The 25443-nt window shown below is 37.5% G+C and overlaps 1 long non-coding RNA gene and 1 pseudogene across 3 annotated transcripts; one reads left to right on the top strand and one right to left on the bottom strand.

Annotated features, from left to right (window-relative positions):
* The first annotated feature begins 5083 nt into the window (after positions 1-5083).
* On the top strand, positions 5084-9007 carry LOC149041404 (uncharacterized). 2 transcript variants are annotated; one of them, XR_016179435.1, is made up of 4 exons: positions 5084-5432; positions 5991-6059; positions 6162-6203; positions 6456-9007. It is a non-coding gene; the product is annotated as an uncharacterized LOC149041404 (long non-coding RNA). The 2 variants fall into 2 exon arrangements; XR_016179436.1 differs by lacking the exon at positions 5084-5432 and adding an exon at positions 5442-5912.
* Positions 9008-9160: 153 nt separating this feature from the next.
* On the bottom strand, positions 9161-19354 carry LOC149041403 (ephrin type-A receptor 4-like; annotated as a pseudogene). Its single transcript, XR_016179427.1, has 18 exons — positions 19192-19354; positions 18410-18489; positions 16900-17539; positions 16567-16614; positions 15929-16297; positions 15477-15512; positions 14878-14913; positions 14489-14585; positions 14171-14238; positions 13540-13722; positions 12828-12938; positions 12509-12696; positions 11586-11705; positions 11341-11411; positions 11152-11192; positions 10693-10789; positions 10259-10358; positions 9161-9666 (listed from the first exon to the last, which is right to left on the bottom strand). The product of XR_016179427.1 is annotated as an ephrin type-A receptor 4-like (transcript).
* Between the last annotated feature and the right edge of the window lie 6089 nt (positions 19355-25443).

The following is a 25443-nucleotide window of genomic DNA, read 5'->3' as shown; positions in this document are numbered from 1 at the left end:
CGTCGGTTGCTTTCTTGAGCAAATTCCCACCACTAAACACAAGGCAAATCAAAATGCAGTTATCGCTATGAATATTTGAGACGTTTTTCTTTGTTTTCCCACTTGGAATGGCTGCCAAAAAAAAGAGAGATGTGCTAGGCAGATTAAATCAAGTTTTGTCTCTGCGAAGCTGCTTCCTCTATCATGGTTTTCGCCCGAAAACATCTTAACCCTTACCTGGTTCCAACCGCCATCAACGAAAGTGATCCCACAGGTTCCTATTTATTTGGAAAAAAGACAAATGAAAACTGTTTAAGAGGTGGGAATTTTGAAAACTCGCAGCCACGTAATTCAACTTAGTGTCCGCCATTTTGACACGCGAGTCACGCGAGTGTTCAGAAGCAATAATTTAACGGCGGATACACTACCAAATACTAATTGAAGCAATCTCAGAAGTAATACAGGCAAAATTTGTATACTTTTGATGATATTTATTTCTTTTTCTCGTTTTCTGAGGTCGATTGCATCTCTGTAAATTCAGGGTTAGATCGCCTTTGACAGTTCTGATAAAACACAATTGCAAATTTGGGCGGTAAGAATAAAGAACGTTTGTAATTTTATCCCAAGTAGTATCATATAACGAGATTGAATTACAATTTTGGCGCAAAACTTGAAAGTTATCGCACTGATTCCTTGAAACTCTTCAAGGTTTTGTTCCCTAACAACGGTACTACTCGATAACGAGCTAAGTGTATTCGTGTGAAACGAAAATGTCTGTCATTTTTAATTGTGGACTTGCAAGAGTTGCTGTAAAGGAGGGCTTTCGTAAGGTTGGAAGTGCTTCGGTTGAAACTAACCCTAGTGAAAAGTGGAAGAACTATCTTGCAGCGTTCGAGGGTGACAGTCCTCGAATTGAAGTCTTTGCGGTGGAACGTTCCACCTACGTCAAGAAATCCAAAGCAATTTACAGCTCTTTCCGAAAGATGAACTCAAAAGCCAGGGCCCAGTACCAAGACACGTTTTCAATGGTAAACTGGAAAGCTCTTAATACAGCGCAGAAGAAACAGCACAAACTGTCAAATTGTGGAGGTTGTCAAGTGCACTATTATGCCATCCATAATTTTTTCCCTAGTGGAAAAACTTTCAAAACCCGAAAACTTTTAAGAGGCCCTTATTGAAAGTGGGGTGAAGACACAAAGTAAAGTGAAACCAACACAAAAAGCCATTAAAACTGCTGTAAAACACATTTTTTCAAAAGTGAATGGCCACTTTGAGAAAATATTTAAAATAAACTTTGCTGAAGCACAAACAAAAGTGAAGGAACTTCAGCTCCAAAAAAAGAAAGACGCAATTGAAAAAAAGCGGCAGCGTCGAGAGAGAGCACGCCAAGGAAAAAAATAAAATCCAATGCTAATGTCTAGTCCATCTGGAGGAGGAGTAATGTTTCTAGTTACTTTGCAGTAATTTGCATGCCAAACAATGAGATCAACAATCTTCACCTTTACTTGTGTTGCAATCTAGCATTTATTTAAGCACACTCTCTAAAATATATTTGCCTTCATTTTCCAGTTTTTTAAAAGGAATGCAAGTACCAAATAATCCACCGTAAACTTAATCAATCATACTGAACTTCTTCAAACCAATGGAGAGAATATAATACTGGGAGAAGGATCCTATGGTCGATGCCTTCTGAGACAGTACACACGATTTGATATAAAGGTTGTGGAAAAACAGTATCTGATGCAGGACACCACAGAGATAATGAAGGAGGCTCACATTATGCAGGCACTCGCACATAAAAATATCCCAATCATAATAGGTGTGCAGCTTCAAAAGCAGCCATTTCCTTAATAATGGAGTTTAAAGGGGAAGACAATACATCTGTAACAATAAGCAAACTATTGTCTTGTCAGAAAAACAGTGCAACAATACAGAACGTGCAAAGCTCACTCATAACAAATGACTGGTTAATTATTTCACATGATTTGACAGAAGCCCTTTCACATATTCACACAAGAGGCTTTCTTCACTGTGATTCGAGGGCTAATAATTTTCTTGTGAGTAACAAACATGGCTACTACTCTTTCAAATAATGATAAGATTAACCAAAAACAAAAAAACCAAACTTGAACGCAATTTCGAACGATTTGCTGTGAGCTACTCCATCTCCTCTCTTAATAAGCTACCTTCCTCATGTCCATCTTCTTCTTGAGCGTCCCCGAGTCTTCCTATTCACCTTCAGTTGTCAAAAATCGTTGTCTCCGTTGAGGATACAGAAAACTGTGATTAATTCGTTGAAACATGAACAGTTTAATCGAAATGCACGACAAATCTTCCTCAAGGTTTGGGTCATTTCATGCATCAGTCATATAAATAACTTCCCATTCAATTCCAAAATGTCATTTTAGAATCGTGGCCATGATTACTAAATAACAATTCATTTTTTTAAAAAGAAAGATACAAATAAAATCGGTTCCTTTTCAATACTTTTTCATGACCTTTCTCTATAGCTAAGTGCATTAAATATTTAGTATATCTCTGTGCCTCCTCCTCTTCTCCCTGCTCTAGACAGGCCTTTCACCCGTCATTGAGAGCCCACCTGGGCGGACCATATGGTGGCTCCTTATCGGTCTCCTCCTCCTACTTTTGAATTGGTTCGCTGCCACCTCTTGTTGACAGAGCTTTCTGCTCTTTGGCCACTCTTATCAAGCCTGCAGAAAGAAAACAATTAAATCGAATTTGGCATTAAAATGTTTTTTCCTTCACGGAATTGTTGGTTAGTTGCTTGTTCTAAACCGCCTATTGTTATTTTGATCGTTAGTTTTCACGACCAAGGTGTTTCGATTTCGTATCTCTCTTGTTCTCGAATTCGAGCATTACTTACTTTTTAAAGAAGCTATTCAGCACTTGACTTCGGTATCTGGGGGACCTTGAAATCTAACCCACTTCCTCTTCACTGCTGTTGGCGTCACCATCCGTTGACATGTGCTCTTTGGTTAACTGATTTAAGATAAGCACGGGTCCCTTTTTCATCCTTCAGATGACTCTTCCCTCTTCCGTATTTCTATTACAAAAAAAATTGACATTTGTATAGTTTTACAAGGATTAGTTAGTTTCAGACGGAGTTGGAAGTTATGGCAGTTTGATTAAAGAAAACGTTGAGGTATGCCGTGAAAGATGACCACATTATTTTTTACTTTAATGAGGAGAGCTTTTTTTAAACAAAAAGCTCGCTCGCAAAAGTCACGGCTAACTCATTAACTTCGCTCGATTTCCCAAGTCGAACGGACAGCAAAAGAATAAAATAAAACTTGCCTTCTTGATTATGACCTCCTCCGTGATCTTTCCTAGTACTCGTGATATTTTTTGATATATTAGTTTGGAGGTGCCGCCAGGACAAAAGTGTCGGCACCTTTTAACTCCTCCGCAAAAATTTCTCACCTGGGTAACGAAGCCGAATGATCTTGTAACGTTTAAAAGTTTTAATTCACTGTAGAGGCTATAATTTTGATAGATTTGTACTCTGAATGTAACTCGAGTACTTTAAAATAAGATCATTTTTCATTTGCTTTTAAATAGCGACATCACATCAGTTAAGCAGCAAATGTCTTTTTAAGACTTATCGTAACCGACTGATTGCGTGATTGTGTGTATCTTGACTAACACTGATCGTCACACATAGCGAAAAAATAGTAGCATACTTACTTGAACGAAGAGTGATGATTTAGTCCTCTCTCTCTTTATTCCACAGCCACCATCATTGATTGACTTATCAGCTTTCTCAACATTATATCGCTCCTTGATAATAATTTCACATCGCTGTCAAGAGCATTGACTTTGTCAGTCAGCTCTTCGATCCGCTCGTTTGAGCTTTGCACTGACTCTAGAAGTTTTTCTACTGTTCTTTGGGGAGCTGAAAGAGCAGCAATTACCTGCTATTTCGTTTCTCGACTTTCTTGTGAGGACAATGGCGTGGGGACGGTGCTCGAACGATTACCAGAACTTGATGAAGATCGATAAAAATCTGCAGCTGTAGCTGGGCTTCACCTCGAACCCGAACGGTCTGAACAGAGTTGAAGCGACGGAGTAAAAATTTCTTGAAGCGTTGCGATCCATCAAGCAATGCCGTGCACGAAATGTAAATTTCCCGCCAAAAACCCATCTTAAACGCGCCGCCCCAACTATGTAGCCAGGCCTTTAAAAAGAATACAGAGAACTCGCCTTTGAACATTGTCGATCCTACCTTTCGAGTTACATTTATAGAGGAGGGTAAAATGGACCCCACGCCATCTGCAGATGATAAAAATAAAGATGGTTTGCAATCGAAGAAGCGATGTGCGATCGTTTAGTCTCAATCCGGACTTACAACGCGCACAAACGAAGGAAGGCAACAACAGTAAGCAAATGTCTTACTCGAATTGTTGTTTGATATGTTTTCGTGTGCTGATATAAGTCGCGGCTGTATTTTATCGCAGTTTTTCTTATATGAATAGATACACCTAATCTAACGGACTCAGAAGATTTGCATTCTGAATCAAGTGACCTCGAGTTTGACTATTCCAGTGATGAATACCCCGGGTTTTCTCCTGCAGTGTTTCCCACCGAAAATCCAGGCAAGCTTACAATAAGTACATGCACGCATGTTCCTGTACTTTTCAATGGATTCATAATTAAGTGGACTATTATCTGAGACAAATGTACAGTAGATGGAATGGCAGGCCAGGGGAACTGAACAAAATTACAATTTGGAGAGTAACTTTTTGAAATTTTTAAGCCTCTTAATTTTTACAGCAAGCACACCTTTATTGAAATATTAAATAGAAAAGAGGAAAAGAAACTACAGTAATTAGACAGAATGAAACTGTGTGGAAAAATAGGAAACACAAAACACTTGAGGCTTATATAATCTTGAGGCTGGGAATGCAAGTTCTTTTTACCCAGTTATAAATAATTTTCCAGTTGATAAACCTCTTAGCAACAGTCTCCCAATCAATGATAATTAGGGAAATTTCTATCCTCTTTCCTCATTCATTGAACAAAATAAGAAACTATCTTGGAATAATAGGGATGACTTGCATTAGTCAAACCTGAACCACATGCGTTAGACACCATTGAATTATAGCAACAAATTTATCCCTGAAGAGGTTTTTTCTTGGCTCCAGTTGCATGGTTTTTCTTCTGGAACTTGAAAAAGGATAGGTAAGCAAAGAAATTTGCTTAACAACACATCTAATTGTAACTTTACGTACTGCACACACACTTGACTGCTCCATTGATCTTTGTTTGTATCCTATATTGTAGAAAAAGATGGTTTCAATGGCCAATATCTCCTTGCCTTGGCCCAAGATGCAGACCAACTAAGGCAGTACTTCCCTATCATAAAAGAGTGTCTGAAGTTTAAGAAATTGATTGCAATGAACCCTGAAGCTAGAGACAACACAAATTCTGTGTTGGTAAGATAACTAATTTTCCTGCCAGAGAATTTGATGCATGCATGGCTGGCCTTTTCTCCTGAGCCTCATTGAGTCTCAGTGGCTTCACAACCGAGGTTATGTGTTCTCATTTTGGTGCTAAGAGATAGAGATGGTTACAGTTCAAAAAGGATACTGCATTTGCACAAGATGGACTTAAATCATTTCAAGATTCTCAGATTTAGGATCTCTCAGTCTGAATTCTTAATTTTTTTCTTGAAAAAAGTAACTGATGTTTTTATGTATGTCTTGGTTTGTCTCTACTTCAGCTGAGGTTTTAGTTCTTTCTCTCTTGGTGTGCAGAATCAAGATCATAGAGTAAGAAATTTCAAATGTCAATTCATGATTCAGAGAACAACAGCAAGGATGAAAATAAGAAGTGACATCATCAATGAAAGAAAAGGGCAAATTGCTAAAGGATCTCTGTTTTTTGGACAATTCAACAGAACTGGGCATTGTCAAGTAAGTTCCTATAGGATAAAGTTCGCAGGATCGTGAAGAGTACATTATCAATTCCTTTCTTTCTATTTTATGCCATAGGAAAACACACAACGAGCCATTTGGTAAATGAAGAAGGAGAAATGTCAAGGAATACACCCATCAAAAATGGTGAGATTTGCTATTCTTTCAATGAAACATACTAGATATGTATTTACATGCACTATGCTTAAACGGTTTAATTTTTTTCTGGAAACAAATCTTTACCTATAGATTCCTCCTGGATGGCTTTCAAAATTTCAGCTACCATCAAGTGTAAGAAACTTTTCTTTGTTTTTGTTTTTCAAGTCTACAATTAACCCTTCTTTATTTATGAACACTGTACTAAAACTGAAGTACACAGAGTTATGATTTATTTTCTTGATAAGTACATAATTATATAGTTTAGTGATTATGTTTTTTCTTTGTATGCACAGTTTGTTTACCTGTATGGAAACTTTGTAGTTGCAAAAGATTACTGTTCTTCAAAAAAAAATTAATTTGTTCATCTGTTCATTTTTTGTACAGTTGTCTGCCTCAATAGAGTTGGGTATCCAGGAGGGGTATCTCACTGCAAACCAATGGAGCGAATTAGTGCAGAATATTTCTAACAGCATCAATTACTTTACCAGCAAACCAAAGCGCTCTGAACAGCAGTGGATTGCAAAAAAATTATTGCAGAGTATCCTTGTTTGGCCGGCAAAAAAACAATTTTGTGGCACTGCATGTCTTGCCATAAACTAAAAAGGTTCAGAATAATCACTCTGATTATTTAAGTTCATGACCTTTGTTCTTGTGTGTTTGCCATCACACATGCAACACAAAAATACTAAAGAACAGCTAAAGTTACTGAGCCCATTTGTTTATGAAGTCCAGATGCAAAGGTTCGAGTACTTTGGGGTTGTATTTCATTTTGCCTTCTTTTTTCCAGTTTTTTTTATTTAGCAGTCTTTTTTTAACTTCCTGTGGTTCAAAAAGGTTCAGAATAATCACTCTGATTATTTAAGTTCATGACCTTTGTTCTTGTGTGTTTGCCATTACACATGCTACACAAAAATACTAAAGAACAGCTAAAGTTACTGAGCCCATTTGTTTATGAAGTCCAGATACAAAGGTTCGAGTACTTTGGGGTTGTGTTTCATTTTGCCTTCTTTTTTCCAGTTTTTTTATTTAGCAGTCTTTTTTTAACTTCCTGTGGTCAAACCATTAGATAAATATTGCACATGGAATAGTTGATTCTTTTTTTCAATGGTTGAACAGTGCAAGCACTATTTGAGCAAGCATTGCTTGAAATTGGGTGCAGGCAGACTCTTGCCTCTGCTTCCTCCTTTTTCAATGACTTGGCAAATGCCTGAGGTGGTAATTGCTGAAAGTTTATGTTTTGATAATATCTAAATTAGCAATATGAGTGCATGTATTCTCACATCCAGTGGAAGAATACTCAATGCTGCTCTAAGACTCAGTTTTTTAGATGCACAAATCATACAAAATCTATATTATTTTGCAGGAGCAGGACCCTTTGTTGCCTTTGTGTTATTTTGATAATTTTCTGTACTTTAAAAAATTAAATCAGTCTTGATTATAAGCTGCCTCAAATTATCACATTTGCTAAGTCATTGAAAAGGGAACCTTTTCTCACAAATATCTCTTGGGTGTAATTTCAAATAATGCTTACATTGTTGAGAAGTATATACTGATTTAGCAAAGATATCAATGTTAGAAAATGATTGAATGAATGTTAAATATGTATGTATGTTGTTGTATCCTTTCACATGATGTTTTAAAGTTTGTCTATTTTATACCACAACTGAGTTTCTTAATAACTGTAAAATCGTGCACTGTAAAAGATTTTTACATAAGCAATATCTAGAACCTAATAACTGAACGGGACAGTGTCTGACACAAAAAGGAGCGGTCAGAGAGCCAGCAAATAACCGTCGAAAGGTCGACGTAGCCGTTCAGAAGAAAATATAGAAGTGAAGTTAAAATTATTATAACAAAGTCATGCCAGTTGAGACTGATGAGTCAGACTAAGTATATAGGTAGGACGCGGTCTAGACACTTCAGCAGTGGAAGCGTGCGTAAAGCGATTATCTATCCATTACAAATTATCTTTATCTACTAAGTGCTAATACATACCTGTACAGTTCTTATGATTCACAAATTGACTGCTTTCCTTTCCCGTGTAAAGATCATCTACAACAGAGCAGACAGCCGATAGACCCAGCCAACTGAGTCGTTTGATAATAACTCAGTTATACTTTTAGACTTTCGTTCCTTATGCTTTGTTGATTAAACCTTGCGCCAGAGATACTATTCGTCTGCGCTAATATATTATTATTTAGGCAGTTTCTAAGTATAAAAACCATCCAGTGGTTTACATATAGCTAAAAAGAAGCTCGCTTTAGGAGCTGCATGACTTTCCTGTTACGCATCTACAAGCGCATCAAATTGATTGAGATCAAATTTGACTTATTAAGTATCGAACCCGAACCAAAATCCTTTCCAATAGACCCCCTAGAATCAAGGAATCCATTGAAATAAACTATTTTCTAAGCATGCTAACAATGCTGCACATCTCATGGCTATCAGAAAAGTTCACAAAAGGACATGCGTATTGCCTGATTCAGCCTTATGGCTTGGGAAGGCGTCTATGGCCTATAGTGATATTTCTTCCACCCTCGTAACATCTAAAGGTTCAAGACCATAATAGTTATGATTTTATTTGAAAATCTCACAAGTATTTTTAGAAGTAGATGCATGAGAGAAATCAGCACCGTGTATCTAAGCAAAGTAGGTTTGCAAGCAGATAAGCAAAGTAAACGGGTGACATCAAGTCACGACTAATGAAGTCAGCAGTCACCCAAGATGCAGATTGTACATGGAAATTTTGAACCCTTTTCAACGATAAATGTTGTGTATACTCATCCGTTACAAGCAAATTGAAATCTATCATCCGGCACAAAGTAACGATGAGTCATCTTCAATCCAACTGCGAAAGCCAATGGATTACCATGAAAGAAATGTGGCTTTTGTAAATATAACCACAATGCAATTCTCGAAATGCAACAGCAAACGTATTCTGTGGACGATTATATCAGGATGCGTATGCTAGAAGACTGACTGACTCATCTTAATTAACCTGTTCACGTGTAATGTTACGTGTGAGTGAAGTCAGAATAACACATTTGTAGCGGAGTAGGATCTGAAAACGCAATAATCAGGAGACTATGCTGTTTTCCAATTTATTAGCTATTAGGAATTGTGTTAAAAAAAAACTGATTAATTGAACGATACAATGCCAGGTTGAACTGTTCTCGTTAGTTACAGTCAAGATTTATCAAAATTATACCAGCACAACCTTTTACAGCGATGAACAAAGGTTTGAAATTGTTTACTGAGGTACTGCATTAAAAAGGTATAGTTTTTTATAACCCGACCCAATAAAACAACAACTTCCCAAAAGATTAGCTTTCAAAACGTTTTTGAATGAAAATTTCAGTTATTGAGATTAAATCATCACTCCTTTGCTCTTTTCGTTCTCATCTTTCTTCTTGGGTATAACTTTTAGCTCTCTTAAATTCTATGATAAAACCCTTGTCATTGTTCCCCTTACATTTTTTGCAGTAAGTAGTCTAGACATAAGCCTAGCACATTGAAATTTTAGGCACTTCCTTTTCCTCTATTACATCATAGTTAAGTATTCCTGGTTGTCATAGTCTTCTAAGTTCACATAGACCTGCAAATAAAATAAAACCAATACTTACTAAGGCAAATACTTCAATAAAGAAATAAATGATATTGATGTCGATAAGATCAGTGTTCGGGGAGAACATTCTCATGAAGTGTTAGGATCACTTTGAGCGTTAAAATACAGGTGTTACAGGCCTCATATTAGTTGACCTCCACGAAGCCAGTCTTTAAGTATTTAGAAATGAAGTTTAACTGGAGTGGGAGATGGAGGTGAATGTAAAGATATAAGGGATAAAAAACATAACACCTATTAACGGTAGTGTTAATATTTTCGTCGCCGATGGTTATCCGCCTGAGACCAAATAAGTTGTGTATAAAAACAAGGTTGAATTGATCTATTCCTCCCAATAGACAATCAGAAGACAGACAGTCATAATACATGTACGAAGGAACAATGGAGAAGTATCTCCTTTCTATCTCTTTCCAAGAATCATATTTTCCTCTTTCAGGAAAATTTATCTGAATCTTCTCTTGAGGCTATAGAATAGAAGGACAAATCGTTTTTGGACCATAGAAGTTCACGGTGTAACGAGGCTCTCCTCTATTTTTAAAAAATCGAAAATCCGCAACAAACTAACCTGCTGGTCATCCTGAAGTCTTTTGACTGCGTAACGAATCCACTTGAATGTTGGTCTATTTTGGGGCTGTTCGTTCCAACACTCCATCATTATGGCATACCTAAATGTATAAGGGTATGATGAATGCGAAGTGAGCCTTACACGACAGTATTCAGCTCAGTGGCCGAGGAAACTTGCCACCCTAGCTTAGAACTACCACCACTATTGTGGACAGCGTGCATCATGATTCAAAAAGTGAATCAAAGTGGTATGTTCACATTAAAAATCTGTTGCTTGAGGCTTAGCGTCTCTGGGCTGAAAGGAAATTCGCTTTGTATTCATCCCCCGATCTTTCTCGAGATTAAACACTCGTGGTGGAGTGGGATTTTAACATTTTAAGACTTAAAATATTGAACTGCGGAATAGCTCCGACTATAACGAAACATTTCACTCACAGTTTCTCTGAGACGTGGTTCGGTTTTGGCATGCGGTATGCATCCTCCAACAACGAAATGAGTTCTTGGACACTAACACCAGGATATGGCGATCCCCCTGTTGGATAGAACATCGGTTAGCACCATCTGTTTGCAGTATCTAATTTATCTATTTAATATTACCGTCAGTATTAAACATAAAGGAAGAAAGAGTGCTACAAAGCAGTCTAGATCAGTGTTTGCAAGGCACAAGGGGCCAAACGGGTGCAACATTGATTCCACAGCCTCTTCCTCCAGCCTTATTTCCCGTTTTTGCACTCGCTTCAATTCTTTCAAAAATATATTTTTTTGCCTTCTAGATTTGTTATATTTTATTTTTTTGTATGTTTCTTTATTTTTCAACGCTTTTTATCGTTTTTCTACAATGTGCAACGTTTTCTTCTGTGAAAGAACGATCTCTTTCTGATTAAATTAACATACCGAGGGTAAACAGTTCCCACATTACAATGCCGTATGACCATCTGTATAAAGGAAATCAAAACACAATTTTTAATTAAACAACAAGATGCCCGCTAAAGAAGTAAAATCATGAATCAAGAATGTGTGTTCTATACACTTCGTTTTGAACTTGACACTATACTTATACATCATATAAATGCATCAACCTACACATCACTCTTTGTTGTCGACTTAGCATTGAAAATGGATTCCGGGGCCATCCATTTGATTGGGAGTCGGGCCTGAAAATTTAAATCAACTCATCAGCCAATTGTTAGAGCCATTCAGGTAGACCGCGTTGGTACTTTCGTTCGTCAGTACTTTTTGTATTTACAGACGTCAATTTCAAAGGTAACATTTCATGGAGAGTCACAGTATCCTTCATGGTGCATCTTAGTACTTGTAATTTTGGTAACCTGAGTCCTTCTCGTGTAGATATCTTCCTGCAAACTACGTGCCAGTCCGAAGTCTGAAATTTTGCACACTCTGTTTTCTCCAACTAACACATTTCGAGCTGCTAAATCCCGATGGACGACCTTCAAAAAGCAAAAAAAAAGTTGCTTTTTGTTTTTTAACCTCCAACAAAAAGAAAGGGTTTTTGGTGGCTATAGAAATTGCAGCTGTTTTCTATTAGTTGAACTATACAGTTTGTACTGCCGACATAATGTGGCGGGAAAAGAGAAAGGGGAAGATATATCGTACATGACGAATGAAAAAGTCATGATATTGAATGAGCCTAGCTGTAGAAAGATTCGCATTTCGTTTTAAGAATGAGCTATTGTCTGAGCCATTCCATGTGGCGTTCCATTCCCTAGATCTCTACTAAGAAATACGCAATAAAAATTTCCAAAGAAAAAAAAAGAAAAGAATCCCAGTATAATGTATAATATACCTGGCAGGTATAACCTCGTTTAGTTTGAGAAAAATGGTAGGTGAATGTTTATGAATAGAGGAAATGGGGGTAATTGATTGAAAACTACATTTGGAATAAAAAAAGATGTAACTAGATTTCCATTCCCTGTTTCCATCCATATTAAGTTTGAAAAACTAGTAAATAATGTCATTTTCTGGGGATGTGACCCCTTTATCCACTACTAGTAACTGTCATCACTGAATCAAACTTTAAGGTCATGAGAAGAAAAGAAACTATCGCTAGCTTATGAATAATTTCTTGATCACGAAACATATTCCCCTTTCTAATGTAATAGGAAATGTAAAGAGAACAGTGTGGAGAATATGCAACTAAACATTTAAGCTCACACTAATGAAACATGAGACTGCTTTGTGGTCTACAACGGCTAAATAAGTACGTTATTGACTTTGACACCAGATTTCTCACCTTCATTGATGCCAAATAATCCATACCATCAGCAATCATCCATGCGAAAGACAGGAGGTCCTTTTCTGTAAGAGCTGAACTTGGTTCCTTTTCTCCTGTGTTATAATTGTCTTCAATTCCTCTGCTCTTACGCAGGTATCCCAACAAATCCCCGTATGGTAAATACTCCAAAACGATAAACACGGGATCTGTATTTATGAAAGTAAACTGGTCGCTTTAAGTTGAGAGGGATAAGAAAGATCTTCTGAGAAAGATCAACAAACCAAAAAAAGAAACGAACAACAAAACGAAATATGATAAGAAAACATGAACAAAGCACCTTTCTCTATACAATGACCAATGAGACCAACGACGTGAGGATGATTCCTCAGAGATTTCATAACTTCCAACTCCATAATGATGCTTTCTAGGTCCTCTTTTTCGGCATTGTCTATGACACATTAAAAACGAAAACATGCTAAACAACTGCTTATATATCGGGTGTGTTTGCGCGCGTGAAGCAACCAACAAACAAGTCGTGTTCATTTTATTATAAATTGCTGACTCTTAAGGCAGATAATGCTAAAAGAATTTGATGGATACAAAATGACAATTGCTGGATTAACATACAATGTACAATCAACTAGACAGCCGTTTTGCTAATCCACCACAATACCAATATACCAGATTGAAGGTTTTTTTGTAAACGCTCTGAACGGGAAGCAAGGTACGAATCTTTTTTTAAGAATAAATAACGAGTTCAATGTGTTGCGTAAAATGTATCAAGAATTGTAAGTGTTCCTTGAATGACTGATATCAGGGAAGGCCACGCGTAGGAGACAACCATAGAAGAAAACTTTCGAGAGTAACCAATCCGCAGATTTCCGATTCAGTCTTCTCGCTGTCAAGTTTTTCAGCTGGAAATGGGTGTTATTCCACTTTTGACACTATTAGAGAAGCCTATTATCATCAATATGTCTTTTACCCTGTATTGCTTTCACCTATACTGCGATTACAATGACAAAAATATGGAAAGGATTATGAAACGCTACCTTTCAGGGATTTTACGGCCACTTGTATCTGGGAAGGACCGTAAATAGCCTTGGATACTTGGCCAAAGTTTCCGGTTCCAAGCAATTTTACGAGCTTTAGTTGTGCGCGGTCGAGCTCAAAACCATCCAAAATTTCATTTGAGGTTTGATCTTCAGCCACAACCAGAGGAAGCATTGGTACAGCTTGGAAAAAGTTAAGGACCAAAATACATAAATTCACTTTCTTCAGAGTGAAACCATTGAATATTTATGAAGTTTGGATCGCCCATTTAATCGACCCAAATGCCTCCTTCACCCCGAACCAATAATAGGGCACCTCATAGAAGGTGAAGCTATGAGCCTAAGCTCTGAAAGACTCACCTTTTCCATGAAATCGTTCCCGCTAAGTAGACCCATTTTTAAGAAAAATGTATTTTTACGGATGTAACTGTAACTGCGATCGGCTTTTAAGTTATCATCAACATCATCATTATAATTAGCTTCATCATCAGTACCATCATTGTTATCATAACTATTATTATGATAGTTATCATTTTCATCATTACTGGTGTTTTTCATCCTGATGATTATCGTTATGAAAATATTTCTAGGCAAGATAAGATTCGTGTCACTTGATACGTGTAACATTTACCGTCGTACTCTCTGCCCTCTGAATAGGCTGTCATTTGCATATCATTTTCTTGTATCCGGAGGCGCCACCTGGGAAGAGATAAGGATTAACAAAATACAAAAACGTATTTTCTTCCTCTTTCTCACTAAAACTCCTTGGAAATTTGTATTTTTCAGCATGAACACGCCACTTTACTAAAGGCAATGTTCATTGCTCTTCCGCGTTTGTCGGAGTTCTCACTTGATCTGCCTCATTTCTCGCCGCAGGGTTGAAAAGCCTTTTCACCCACGTTTCTAACTTTTCAAAGCTTGTCAGCGTTTGTATCACTTCTACCCTTACCTTTCAAAAGTGGTGTAACAGAATAATAAAATGATCAGAACTATCAGCCCCACAAATCCATAGATGACGTTCAGATAAATTACATTCATGGTGTCTACTAAGTGAAATAAGATGCACAGTTTGATTAGTTATAGTTACAATTAATTTATAGTTTAGCATTTAAAGGAACTATTTTAGTTCAAGTGAGGGATTTCTCTTGTTGGATTTTGGGCAAAAGAGGAGAAATGTGTCTTAAAAGTCAAATACAACTAGTTTTAAACTACTCATCGGATAAACTTTAGGGATCAGCGACCGGTCTCTATATGACAGAAAGTTTCAAGGTTCTGAGAGTGCTAATTGAAGAAAATTTGGTTGTTTTAAAGTTATTCTTGTTAAAGTAAATAATCTACCTTTTTCCAGTTTTGCGGAAACTGTCTTAAATGAGGCTACAAAAAGATGGAAGAAGGCTGTTAGTTGCTATGAGAGCATAGTTACCAAAATGTCTTTCAAAATTATAAGTTAGTGATTGTGATTCGATCTTCTGTTTCCATGTCGCAAGTAGATTGAATTAGAGGCCGATCATTCAAGCAAGGTTTAGACCGCGTTTAAGAATATAATCCAAGGTTTTATCCATGAATGTCAATTACATAATCGTTCCTTCCGATAGTTTCATCGTTAGCTACTTTCAAATGGACAGGAGGTACGGCTCGGGAGAGGAAAAGTAAGTGACGTTGTCAGTTACTTGGTTTTTGAGAGATATTTTCAGTAAGAGGAATAACAGGCGTTAGAGCTGAGCTCTAAGCTCTAAGCTTTAACGTTTACAACAATCGGAAGAAATCGTGGACACTTCGATTCGGATAGTCCATTGTCAACTGAGAATGCACCAATCATATGCACGACTCGCACTGCAATGATTCCAGGAAATGCAAACAAACTGGTTGTGTTGAATTCAAAGAAACTAGTTAATAAGATAAAAAATTTCAGATTAGACTGGAATTACTTCACTCACCTTTAGTTCGTGGGGTTGCAATGCTTGAAGCTACCTCTGCGTAAGACACGAAAAAAAGTTCTTTGGTGAGCATTACCTATAAGTGGTTGCTTTGGTGGACTTAACTTTTCAACTCCCTTGTTATTCCACCTTTTATATCACTACGGTCACAATTTTATTACTACCGGTGTCCTCTACAATTTTTCTTCTCAGAAAACTAATTTATCCTGTTTACCTTTTGTTCGCTGAATGGAACAGAGATATCTGAATGATCTGAAGAATAGAGTATTAAAAGGAGCATGCCTTGTGAGCAATACATTGTGAAAGAGTCGCCCATCGTAATTCCCGTCTAGCTTCGGGAATTCATTAATACTTCGAGTTCGTTACCCCTCGGGTCACAAAAAAAAAACGAGTATAGGGAATGTGTAAGCTAAATCCATTACCCTGCACAAAGTGAAAGTTTCACAACTTACCTAATCCTTCAATCATTATGTTCAGTGTTGCGAAATTTCCTTCATCTCCATAAATTCTTTTGGCCACTTCACTTACTCTATTCTTGGCGAAGATTTTAAAAGTGTAATCCACAAATGAAGATAGCCCCATCACTATCACGTGGTTCATTTTCAAACCTTTATTATTCGGAATGTATCTTACGTCACGTGAACAATTCTCATAAAGACAGTTGTCGACGTCATCAATACTACATATTTTTCGTATGAGGCAGTTGACGTCATAAATCACATGTGTCTGATCACCAGTTTCTAATGGAGACTGCCATGTTATCTCAACTCCACTTTGGTTTACGAATGCAACCTTGACATCCCTCGGAGTTGATGGTATCACTATAGGTATGAAAAATCAAACACGTATTTTACAGCACTGAACTATCGTTCACCCATGCATTCACCCATTAACTGATATTCCATAGAACTGTAATGCATACGGTTCTGATAAAAATGATTTGTAGCTAGTAAAAGGATTTGCATTTTGCGGTGATATATGAATGCTAACGGAAAAGCGAGAGTCCTTCCGTCATTTGTGTTGCAAATAAAAGGAAACTGAAGAGCAGATTTGATACTTGACCTGAGCATGGACATGACCAATTCCTCACCTGTACAATTCAAACCATTCTGATTGTTGTATTTTCTCTCTGGGCAATCTAGAACAAGAGGAAATTATGAAGACGGAGGTTATTCGACAAAATCAGAATTGCTTGCAAAACGATCTTTATCAAACCTATAAAATAAAATTTTCCGCGGTGGATATATTCTTAAGAGACTCGGATGCCAAGTACGGGCCTTATCCAATTGTGCTTTACGTCTATGATCGCACTTGTGGAAAAAGAAATGTTCGGGGTTTCGCCTTCCTTAATCTATGAATGTGTGACTTAAGTCTTGTCTTTGTATTTCTTTTGCTAATGAATTTTGATTTGGTCATGATATACCTCTACATTCTCCACCTGCATTTTCCATCTTCTCCTTGCATACACAACCTCCCTGAAGTGAGCTGATGTTCCAAAAGCCATCGCTTTGGCAGTCTAACATTACAGTACCTTGATAATGGACAGCATTTACGACACATCGACCTTCTACTGGTTCTGAATTGTTTGCTGGAGCCATGGAACGTGATAAGGACACCAAGCCAGTACCAACTGTAAATTCTGGACAAAAGAAATAACTGACAACAACAGAATAAATGACGCTGCAAGAGCCCTGATTATGAAAAGCCAGCGTGATGTACCTTCCTTTCACTAGAACACCAAATATTTTTGTTACTCTTGCGTAGACACCTGGGATCGGCGCAGTTATCTTAGCAATCTTTGAATAGGTGGAATTGTTTCCTGGAGGTTCGGGTACCTCTTTATTCCAGGACTGATGGACGTAAAGGTCAAAATATTCTCTACAGAAATCATCTCCATCCAACATTGTGCAGTTCTTTGTGCGGTATTGAATAGCAATGTAAACCTGTATCACTGTACTTGGGATTATGACAGGATTACTTCTAAGCCAGACGTTTGGTTGTTGACCGCTGACAACGCAGCTCGCGTACATTGGGATTCCAATCGCGTTAGATGTTTTTTGCCACTGTTCAGAAATAAAAACATTTGGTGATCTATGTTGTCTAGAAACGAGGTCATTTCAATTTGATCCTTTTTTGCAACACCGGTTTTGTCGTCTACATGAACTACCGTCATCAGCCAATGTTCGCTATTTATCAAACGCAAAACCTGGGACTGTGTGATATATTATATTATATATCTTCTTGGACAATCTAAGTTAGCCCAAAGGTCGCTTTCAAACTTGCGAGTCACGATTTTTAAGCCGGCTGACTGATGGTCTCAATGGGGTTAACCGATAGCTGTCAACTGGCCAAAAACTTTTAACATCAACTGTTAAAAGTACAAGTCTTAAACCGTCTGTTGTCAAAGCTATACAAGTTTGACCGTCAAATCGCTCAGATATTCGATATCGATAACTATGGTGGGAGAGTGAAATTAATGTGTCTAGTGACTGGCTTGGGTGCGTCCTTGTCATTTCTTTGTACATCGCGGAGGTGGTCTCGGAATCTGTTTTGGATGGCTACAGTTTTAGCGCTTAATTTCAGTTATATTTCAAAATGTTGTTAACTGGTTCATACAGGTATTCTTGGCATTGTATACTGCTATCAATAATGAAAACTAAATCTGCAGACTACCGCATCAATTTTTTATTCTTAAGGTCATCTGTTTGCCGAATTGGAGAAAGATTATCATTATCTTCTATTTATGAGTTTCAATTAAGGAATGTTCGTAGTCTAGGAATCATAATGTATAGTCAATAAAATATATAAATGATATTGAATTGAATTTTATTGATTGGTAGTACTAGGATAGATTCCAGTCTCGGAAATGGTCTTAAGCGTGGTATCTTTTAAATTTTTTTCTTACTTTACTATACTTTTCAAAAAGAGCATACCCCAACAGGTCCACCTATCGGCCTTGAAGTTGTCCAATAGTCCCACCTTTTCAATGTTGTCGGCCACCTTTGTAAAATCACTATAAGATAAACACGTGTATCTGCTAAGAGCATGCTAACGAAAATTATGGAAAAAGGACTAAGTAGAGTCGAATTCGGTCTGTAATAGTACGGGTAATTTACAAAATAGGACGACCGTGAAGCGTGAGTTCGATTTGTTAATTACGAGTATGATTACCGACATTCCTGTTACCAATCAATCAAAACTAAGATTGTAGTCTTGTAGTTATCGAACTTAACTCCGGGGAAAACATTTCTGTATCTGGAAGCCAAATTGTTGCTCCACTAGACGCCACTTTGTTCCTTCCGTTTATGAAGAACACTGTTTCGGAATGACGTCACCTGTTTTGCTGAATAAATTTCGCCTCTTCAGCTTTAGCAATGGAACATGACTTTTTTACGTCACACATGTTTGAGAAAAATGGAAATCCTTCACCAAATATATATCTTTTAGATTAACAAACATATATGTTAAGTTTAATCCAAAATATTTAACTATTATTTTTCATCTTTGCTTTTTGACTTCTTTCACACAGCATTTATGTAACAGTAAATTGTCGAGTATTCCGTAAACTGGACACCAAAATAGTTCCCATGATTAGTTTTCTGTATTTCGTTGTTTTCACTGATTTCAAGTACGTCGTCGTTGACTTGAAAACCGATATAAAATATTATTGTATAAAAATAATTGTTAGAGAGTGCTTCGAGATTAGATTCTATACCTTTATCCGCCACTGAAAAGGCCAGAATTTGCAGGAGATTAGCGATTGTAATTAAGCGGTGATCCATTGGCCCTATCCTGCACATTGAGCCACCTAGAAGATAAGCAAGGCTAATTATTTAATTTCAACAGGCGCAGATCAAAAGTTCTCTGTGGTCGGTCGAATTTTCATGCCTGAAAAATGAAAATGCATTTTTTGCCCCATTGAACTGGACTTTTGAATATTGAATTGTTAATTCGGTTTCATCTATTACCATATCTGGATTTCTCAATCGAGGTTAAACCCTTAAATGGTAAAAATGTTTACAAATCACACTTCCGACATTAAGATTAAGCTAACAGCCAGTAATTGGAGACTGTCCAAATTACTCGGAAACTGAAACGAAAGATTGTACATGCTCGATATAAATGTATATTACATATTCTCTATTGCTGAATTGGGATTTATCGAGGTTTCCAGGAGCCAATGTTTATGATGAGTTCAGTCGCAAAGTAGTCGAATTTTTTCAGCGGAAATGACGATTAAAGACAAAGTGAAAGTTACACAACTCGAGAACAAATGGAACGCCAGACACGCCATATAACGCTTATTAGCATTCAGTGATTTTAAAGTCTGATATCTTTTGAACAGCGACGGCGACAGTTTTAGGGGTCGTTATATTAATTACCTGCTGCTTCTGCCACTGCTTGTTCTTCTTTCTGCTTTAAACACCTTCTCTCGTATTACGCTGTAATACAATTATAAATATTTGAATTCATTAAGCTGGAAAGAAGACCGGAACTGGTGCTAGCGCTTCTTCCGTGTAGAGAGGAAGTTGGTTCGACTTGAGAGATGATCGAAGTTTCGAATAGTGACACTGCATGCATGAAGGTACGGTCGTGTATCATAGAGACCGCTTTTTACCTTAAACCTAGTGAAATGAAAAGAAGGCTAAAAGATCAAGGAACCTGGGCAGCTCTGGTTCGTCATGACGTGATTACCTCTCTGTTACGAATTGTACTTAACGTTAATACAAACAGAGTACACACTTACGATTTACAAGTTGATTACTTCCTTACTCGTGGAAAAATTATTTACAACAGGAATGAGCGCCAATAAACCCTAGCTAAATGGGCCAGTGTAGAAAATAAACTTTCTTAGCCTCCCACACGTTTTTTGCTGTTTCTGCCGGCGGAAATTAAAATCTGCGCCAGTGATAACATCGTTCTGCGCTATTATACAGGAATTGTGGGTACGTAATATAAGAATGATGAAGTGGTTTATAACGCATTCTTGAGATGAAGCTTACGAAGTCACCCAAGAGGCAGAACTTAATTAGTTGGTTTGACTGCTTTCGAATAATCAAATTTGTACCACATACACTTAATGTGCGCCTGGAGTGAAGCCATTTGACGATAAGTAACATTGAGTCATGTTCTACTCAACGACGACTAATGCTTAACATGAGAGAAGCGTTGCTCCTGTGAAAACAACGACGGGATCAACTTTCAAACATGCAGAGCACACTTATGGAGAAGTGAATAGCAGTAAAAATAACCGAAGAAGATCCTTAGGGAACTTTGTTGGAAAAAAGGCTAACTTTTAACAAGTCATTACCCAAGCTGCCATTGCTCATCCCAGCGTCTTAAGCATGAAATGACGAGGAGTGTCATCATTCCTCCTGGATGGGATTTTTGTCCCCTTCAGGTTACCCCTCCCATTCTTCAGGCCAGTTATCGACAGTACCTGGCACCTATTTATGTTCGCTGATGAAAATAAGCAGAGTTGGAGTCACGTTTTTCACCGAGGTTTAGAACAGGAAAGGAACAGGAAAAGCGACAAGCAATGAATTATGTGGATTATATTTATTCTAATTCATTGGTTTCTAATGACGAATGTTAATAAATTTATTAAGCAGACTTGCTGAACGAAATGGTAACGCAATGCTAGGTTAAGCTTTTCTGGCGTGCAGTGGTCACAGTAGCTGCAACTGTAGTAAATTATCCTTGTTACGTTTATGACGATAGTTTTCTCAAATGGTAAACTTAGTGTAATTTCACTACAAAAAAAGTTTTTTCTATAATCATGTAGCTTATTTTCCTACATGGATTGTAAAATACATTCTCATAACTTTATAGACGATTTCGCGGCCTTAGAATTTCGTTTAACAGATTTCAAACCTGTAATTTTATGCTGTATATGTATTCTTCTTTCCTAAATTTAAAAAAAATCGTCCCCTAGGACAATATCATTCCATCGTATATTATGGAGATAAGAAGGGAATAATTCAAAATGATGAAAATAATTTAAATAGTAAATTACAAAACCACCCTGTCATGGAGTATTTCAATTCTAAGCTATAAAACGCATATCAAAGTACAGGTGAAATACCCACAAATTCTCAAATTCCTTGCAGAAAGGCTCAGACTCTCTAATAAATCGTTTTCTGGTACCAGCTCTTTGCAAAATAAGAGACGGGGAATTTTGAACTTTCGCCAGCAAATCAAAGAGTTACGTTTAAGCAATGCTTTCAAATGGCGTGATAGTTATGAAACTTACAGCAAACTCACAGGTAGACGACTCCATGGGTTTGATTCTGCGTGACCTCCATTATTTGGTACGGTTGTAGACTTGTCGTAGTTCGCAACCGTTGGTATGCTTTGATCCATGCAAGTGATTAAGAGAAAATTTCCGTTAATGCTTCAATTTGTAACCTTTTTTTTCGCTAGAATCCGTTTCATTGAGAGTGAAATAAATAGATATAATGCAGCATTTGGAGGGGTATCGTAACTTTACCTTTTATTCTTTAAAATACGTTATAATTTCTCATAGTACGGTTTAACTCACAAGCTGATGAGAAGAATCAATTAGTAACTGAGAGAGTTTCCGTTTCGCTCACTCAACCCTTGACTGTAACTACGGACTCGGATGCCTAGCAGACTCGACACCTTTTGAAATGTATTTGTTTTAGAGACTTATTGCTCTCGGTTTTATTGTACCCACGAATCAAGTATTAACCACAATTCTTGCTCGTTGAGCAATCCCTTAGTGCACGGTTACTGGAAAATCACTGAATCACTGGAAGCTGTTCATAAATGTGTCGCACAAAAATTCCCAAAAAGGTGTGCCTCGAAAACGTGTCTCCGGTGCATCTGTTTTGTATATGGATTTTGTATATGAGGAGTTTCCTCGTTTTCAATGTAACTTTCAAGTAATGTCAAGCCTTTTTAAATATTTACATTTTTATGGTGTCATTTACAGATGCATTCGGGCAGAATAATTTGTTCAGCTCGGGATCATGGTATCATAAGCGTGTTATCAGAATTAAATTGTGCATTTCTTCGGTGGCAGTTGACTATGACCATTATTTCAGCTCAGAGTAACATTGAATTTTAAAGAACTACAGACAGGTTTCATTGACAATTAAGGCATGTTTGCAAGAGTTTGGTAATGTGTCTTTGTTAGCAGCAAATATTTGTCGTGAAATCTTTCGTGTCAGCCGATAATCTATTTTGACCCCATTGATTTATTCATTATAAGCTGTAATTCCAGCTAATTTCCTAAGAATTAGAATGTAATTGAGCTTTTAAGGTGTTATTGAATGTTTAAATTTCAACTTTTGTTTCTTGAGCTTGCAGTAGGCATAACCGTTCACCAAAACCTCGGTCAAACAAAATGAAAGTTTGATACAAGACGTTTTTCGCTGTCCTTAAGAAGCACCCTTAGAATAATACTTAGAAACAGGGACCGACTGTATGATTCAAACCCGTGTTGCAACTGAAATGCTGCTGTAGTACATAAGCCAGAGAATAAGCATAGTTAAAACGTGCTTAATTGGGCTGCAAGCTGAAATCTACGTTTATATTTTCAACAATTCCTTTAGTAAAAGCTTTCTTCGAATATTTGTCGAAAATTAGGAATTTCTAACCAATTTCAAATCAAAATTAACTTTAGGTCCAATATTTTGGCTAATGAAACAGTTTTCTCCGTAAAATAGCACACAATGTACCGCCTGATACAAACACTACTTACATATATTTCCCAAAACGAACCCTTTTGTATCGTTAATATTAAGGAGCTTCTTCATTTCAGTTCTACTTGCATAATTAAGAGGCTGTCTCTCTTATTTCCACCCGATCAATTTTGCGTCAAAAATAATTTTGCCTGAAACTCTGTTAACAGAAAGACTTTACCTAGGAAAGAGCTAAATTAGATTTGGTTTGATTCGAAATAATTTTCTGACTGCATTACGGGCCATAATTATTTCCCAGCCGTAGGGACCGTCGCAACGTCTCGAAAATTGAAAAATAGGCATATTTTGTAACGTTGTAAAATATTTGATTCGCATAGTTAAGCCACAGAATTTATATCAGATTGCTTAAAAACCTTACTAGTTTGCCAAGAAAGTTAGAATTTGCCCTCTCAACATATTTGAAAAGGCGAATTTTAGCATATTCTGACCACTAGAAATCGCCATCGGCCGATGGCCGTAAATAACCTTGATTTAGACGCTAAGTTTTGGGATTTGGCACCTGGTTGACGATTCTATCCTACACAGCCGTTAAGTTTAGACCTTCATTGGCAAAAATATGCAAAAACCCCTGTACGTTTTCGATTTTTCAAAAGTTATGACCGTTTGAATCAGCACATGTACGAGCATTCGCGATTTTTTCGCCTACACCAAAATCGAACCACTGGAGCCGATTTTGTCATAAATACAGCTTACCCGCTTTGCAGCCCGGCTTCATGGCTCACTTCAGAATTTTTCTAATAACCAAATTGGTGAAATCCATGATAACTTCAACAAATAGCTAGGTATTGCCTTCGAAAAGAAGCCGGCATCCATCGTGATTCGTGGTATCAAAACAAATGCCCGAATTGGCCACATTTCGCGGTGAATCACCCATTTAACATCGCTGCAGAGCTGAATTTTTTCCAGAATCAGAATATAAACTCTCCATGTCTGGAAGCTGAGGGAGAAATGAAGGTTTTAGGCTTCTGAAGTGAAGAAATAATCGCTTAAATTTAGATCCAGTTCGATGTTATACTGTTCTCACAAAGGTCTGCACAAAAGAGAAGACCGCTGATAGCTTGTGCCGTACGTTGTGCCATATGGTTTTGTTTTGTATCCCAAAGTAATATTTGGGCAGAAAAATTTTGGATGAAAAGAATAAATGCTTTTACCTGGAGTTTGATATCACATAATTAATAAATCAATTTCAAATATCCTGAGCTTGCCTTTCTCGGTTCCGCGTCGATTGTGTCTACAGAACAGCAACCTGTCAATAGCCGGAGAACATGGGTTTATGTGAAATTTCAGATATTCCTCGCTTCCCAAACTGGTGAACTGGAGTTTATGATAACTCTAGCAAATACCTACAAAATTCAGCGGTCGGCATCTGTCGATACTCTTCTTTGACTCGTTGTTGCGAACTCGAAGCCATGTTTCGCGCTTAATGTCCCGTTGAAACTTTGGATTGCAGCTGCATTCTCTTCAAGAATCAGTCATAGAACTCCACTTGTAAGTCTATGTGTCGAAGTTTGGCGTTTTGGAATTTAAAGCTGAACGATTGCACTATCGCGCATGACAGAGGTCCGCATTAATCATTGCGGGTGAACCCGCTAACCAATTATTTTTTTTGGAAGGCCTGCAAGTGTGATATGGCATACAAGTGCTTTTTCGAAACCAGAGAGGCTTCAGTCTGTAGCGAGTCTTCAGCGAGGTTGTTAAAGCTTTCATTGGACAGAGGATACGCATTGATGAAACACCCAGTGAAGGGAACAACAGCTGCAGTAAGAATAGTAGACGAATCAAAGAACACTCTCTGTATAAATAAGATTGAGCATTTTAGTAGCTTCCACAACTTCGAATATGGAGATATCGGTCTGAGAGTTTGGAAATGTTATGGCATCGGTAAAGGGAAGTACATTCCATATGACGTAATTTATATCAAGCACCAAGGTCAAACGTCCCTTCAAACCATAGAATCTCAAGGGTTTTATGATCCTCCTGAAAAGCGTGTGGTCAAGCGTCGTTCAAAGGGCAGCAAGGAAACAGAGAGTACAACGCCATTGTTTGAATGCTCTGTGTTTGGATGTGTTGAAGTGTTCGAAACCTTTTCGCAGCTGGAGCTGGAAAGCATACAGTCAGCAGGTTAAAGCCAGTATGATGTAATCAAAAGGGACTGGGCCCTTAAGTTCTCGTCGATAGATACCGCTGGTATCGAGTGTTCGAGCTGTTCGTTAGATTCTAGTACACCACTCACTTCTCCC

This window comes from Pocillopora damicornis, chromosome 8 (genome assembly GCF_964200805.1).
Source record: "Pocillopora damicornis chromosome 8, jaPocDami1.2, whole genome shotgun sequence".
Taxonomy (NCBI): Eukaryota; Metazoa; Cnidaria; class Anthozoa; order Scleractinia; family Pocilloporidae; genus Pocillopora; species Pocillopora damicornis.
The sequence above is the reverse complement of the archived record's forward strand: the minus strand, read 5'-3'. Positions and strand labels throughout refer to the sequence as shown.